Source organism: Mastomys coucha, unplaced genomic scaffold (assembly GCF_008632895.1).
Source record: "Mastomys coucha isolate ucsf_1 unplaced genomic scaffold, UCSF_Mcou_1 pScaffold23, whole genome shotgun sequence".
Classification (NCBI taxonomy): domain Eukaryota; kingdom Metazoa; phylum Chordata; class Mammalia; order Rodentia; family Muridae; genus Mastomys; species Mastomys coucha.
Window position 1 is genome coordinate 114,367,214 of NW_022196906.1, and position 4,404 is coordinate 114,371,617.

General features: G+C 47.4%; 1 long non-coding RNA gene across 1 annotated transcript; it reads left to right on the top strand.

Annotated features, from left to right (window-relative positions):
* The first annotated feature begins 1,087 nt into the window (after positions 1 to 1,087).
* Positions 1,088 to 4,077, top strand: LOC116073218. Its single transcript, XR_004111729.1, has 4 exons — positions 1,088 to 1,243; positions 1,413 to 1,511; positions 2,195 to 2,514; positions 3,684 to 4,077. It is a non-coding gene; the product is annotated as an uncharacterized LOC116073218 (long non-coding RNA).
* Positions 4,078 to 4,404: the final 327 nt, after the last annotated feature.

Sequence of the window (4,404 nt, forward strand, 5' to 3'; positions counted from 1 at the left end):
TGTCTTACTTGTTTGTCTTGTCCCTTGGCATAATAGGAGAGCGGTTTATCCAGCCTCTCCCCCTTCAAGCCTCTCAGAGGATGTCTAAGCAGACATCCCTGGGAGTGTCCCGCGCTATCTCCCGCCAGCAGGAACAACGCGGCACACACAGGATCCTTCTGCAGTACAAGCTTTAATGCATCTTGAGAGCGAGATCACAAGCTTCAGTTGAGGAGGAGGACCCCGACTATCTCAAAACCCTTCCCTTATATAGAGCTCTATGCCTGCCTCAGACGTGGCGACTCATAATAGGCTGTGGGACAATCAGGCCATTTGACGTGACCAAAGGCACTCCGCCGCAGATCGTTGGGATTTACAGGCACACGCGCACAAGGCGTTTTTATGCTAACGGCAAGCCAGATGTCATCGCCATCTTGTAATGGCGATGTGCTTATGAAGTGGCTTCCCACATGGGAGCTTGAGAGAAAATCCAGTGAGAGCCACAGCAGCACCGACTCTTGGAGATGGGCTGACATATCTGCAGGATGTCTTGATCTCACAGGAGTCTTGGTCCACTCTTCCTCATGCTTCACAATCCTCTTCTCCCTCCCCTTCTCCATTGGTCCCCTTCTCTGCTCACATTGGTCTTCTCCATCCTTAAAACTCTGCATCCATCTTGAGTCACTTGCCAGTCTCTTCTGCTTCTAGCTCCTATCAGCCTAAAACTTGAGAGCTTTCCTGATGACAGTTGACCTAGGTTCTAGTCTACGAGTACAGGAGCCAGGGGAGGGGTGACTACAGTCCATATGTAATATATGAGAGAAGAATAAAAGTAAACAAAGCAAAAGGCTTCATTCAGCACAGCATCTTCCCTCTGTGAAGAGAAATCCCTATGGTGCCGAGAGATGAGTCGTTCAGCTGAGGAGAATCCCAGCAGCCTCATCCCAGCAGCCTCAGCACAGTCATCGGCTACTGTTATGTATGTGGTGATTTGAGTGCACAGTCATCGGCTACTGTTATGTATGTGGTGATTCGAGTGCACAGTCATCGGCTACTGTTATGTATGTGGTGATTCGAGTGCACAGTGCCCCCCCCTTCCCCAAGCTGATGTGTTTGAACACTTAGTCCCCAGCTGCTGCTGGTGTTTTGGGAGGTTGTTACAGCCTTAGGAGGGCAAGCCTAGGTGGAGGAAGCCTGTCTCTGGGGCGGGCTGGGCCGGTTGATAGCCCAGCCTGAGTCCTTCTTCGCTCCCTGATCCTCTGAGGTGTGAGCATGCAGCCCTGCACTCCCGAGGCCTTTCCTTCCTTCCCTGTGGTGCTTATTAAGGTCCCCTCAAACCAGGGGCAAAAACAAGTCCTTTTTTTCTCTAAGTTGCTGCTGTCAATGTTTAGTTACAGCAAGGAAAAACAGTAACTCTGTATATTTTCACTCAGTCTCCGCGATACAACGGTAAAGCCAGCACTATTTTATGAAGGACAGGACCAAGACTAGAGGAACTAAATGCCAAGGCAGAGACGCCCAGCCTGAGCAAGGTGAGAGGGAGGGTCCCGATCTCTATAACTTGGCACTGTTTCTCCATATACTGCCTGCAAAATTTGGGGCTAAAAATGTTGGAGGCTAGCCTGGGCTACAAAGTGAGTTTCAGGACAGCCAGGGCTACACAGAACAACCCTGTCTGAAAATAAATGAACAAGTGACTAAGTAAAAGTTGGCATAAGGGAGGTGGCTCAGTGGCTAAAGGTGCTTCATGCCAGCCCTGGTGGCCTGAGTTATGATCCATGGAAGCCACAGGCAGAAGGAGGGAACACCTGTGGTCCTCTGGCCTCTAGACATATGCAGACACAGATAAGTAAATGCAAACATTGTCAAAATATTGAGCAAAGTCTAAAACTTAAGTACATAGAACTGGAGAGGTGGCTCAGTGGTCAGAGCACTGGACTCTCCTCCACAGGACCCAGGTTCAGTTCCCAGCACCCATGTTGTGGTCACAAACACCTGCAACTCCAGTTCCAGAGAATTCAACATTCTTTTTGGGTCTCCACAGGCACCAGACACACATGTTCTACACACACACACATGCACACACATAAAATAAAAATAAAGTTACAAAGGAAAAAAGCATAAAATCTCGGGCTGGTTCTAGAACAAACAGAAAGAACCACGTTACCATGATTTTGACAGTGGTATCAACCGTCTACTATATCACATTTCAAAGACTATGCAGGCGATGTGCCTCTCGGCTGAGGAGCCTAAAGCAAGGCTAAACAGAAGGCGTGTGGGAAGGCGACGAAGCAGACAACCTTTCCAGGATGTTCAGCTCTCAAAAAAATAACCTCCAGGATCCAAATCTCCGCACAACACGGAGATTCCAAGCCCCATCCAACAAGCGGCTTCTCCAGACAGAGCTGGGCGGCGCCCTAACAAGTGGAATGTTCTCAGAACATAAAAATATCTATGCCGTGTTTTCTTGCCTGTTAACTGTGATTTGAGAATTAGCAACTTTAACTATGACCAAAGCAAAGGTTAGAGGAAAAGGTAAGGCACACGGATGGGGAAGCCTGTGTGGCGTTTCCTCGGCTTGGCTTGCTGAGCCCAGAAATTACTTGACCTTTCTAAGCGTGCACTTTGGAGTTTCAGAGTGAAAATATTAACGAAGACGAATTGATATAAAAGGGAATAAGTGAATTTGTTTGTTGTTGTAAAATAGATTTATTAGCTCTATTAGTTCTTATTTATGACCTGACCAGCTTCCCATAATCAAGTCAGAGTCCTATGATTTATTTAATCAGCATTAGCACAATCACTGGGCGATTAGCCCTAAACTATTTTTCTACGCTGGGCTGGCTATTTCCTAGTTGTGCTCCCCGAGTTACTGCTGTTTGAGTCTCGCCCAGGCTGTTGGGGCTCCATCAGTCTGTGCTCAGGGGACACTTCTATGGCCACACACTCCTGGCCCATCTTGTTTAATGGAGACGCCTTGCTCTCTCTCTCTTCTTTCTCCTTCCCTCCTGCTCTCTCCTGTTCCCTTTCTGTCTCTCTCAGTCTCTGTCTCTGACTCTCTATGTGTCTCTTTCTCTCCCTCTCTTGCACCTTACCTGACTGGAAGCCTACCTCCACTCTCTCCAATAATTGGCTGTAGCCACTTTTATTTAACCGATAGCTTTAAATTGGGAAGCAAGGCTTTCACAAAAAGGCTGGTATATGTGAGAAGTCACTTGTTTGAGGGTAACCAGATCTTGGGGTTCAGACTTTAGCATTTGTATACATGACTCTAGACTAACTCCCCAACATTTTGTTGTTGTAACAAAATACCTGGCCAAAAAAAAAAGTCAGTTTAAGGGGGCTCTGTGGTTAAGAGCACTGCCTGCTCTTTCAGAAGACCTGGGTTCTATTCCCAGCACTCACATGGAGGCTCACAACCATCCATAACTCCAACTCTAGGAGATCTAACCCCCTCGTCTGACCTGCATGAACTCATACACATAAACCTTTTTAAAAAAAGCAAGTTGCTAAAGAAAGATTCGTTTTGGCCCACTGTTTAGACAGTCCACCAGGGTGAGAAGGTATGGGAGTATCTGAGGTGGCAGGAACATAGTCCTAAGACTCCTTACATCAGGGCAGGGCGGAGACTCCTTACATCAGGTCAGGGCAGAGAGCAGCCGAGGGGAATATGGGCAATTATTTTTCCATGTCGCTTCCTTCAGGACCCTAGGACATGGGATAGTGTGTTCACATCCCCCTTCTCCCTTAATCATCTCTGGGACACTGTCACAGACACATCCAGAATTGTGATTCCAAACCCAGTCATGTTGACAGTGAAGACAACCTTTTATGAAAGGACATACAAGGGTAAACCAAACCACCAACAAAGCCACAGCCAAGCCAACAGTGACCAAACTGACCTCGACAGAAACCACCGCCAAGCCGGCAGTAGCGGAACTGACCTAGACAGAAACCACCGCCAAGCCGGCAGTAGCGGAACTGACCTAGACAGAAGTGGAGTGGAGGCACCTTGCTCCTTATCCGGATTTGTGTAAGTTCTGCTTTGACATCATGCCTGTGCTTTATATGAATAGAAATAAAATGGAAAAGAAAAACCCAGTAAGCTTGTGAGGGAAACCTTAAAACAAAGACACAGACACTAACAGATACATCTAACTGTATTTCAAATGAATCACATGGCAGATTGGTGGGGCTGCAGAGAACTCAGCCGGGTAGCCTCGAAGGTAAGCCCCGTGGGATCGAACACTGAGCTTGGGATCCCCACCCTGGTGGCCGTCCATTCTAGAACCACCTGCCGTACGCTCTAATTTTGAACAAGTAAGCAAACACAGTGGAAAGCTAAAGGGAAGCTTGTCATGCTGGCCTAGAACTGAACACAGACTCAAGATAGTCATCTTTTTTACTATGTTACTTATTTATTTT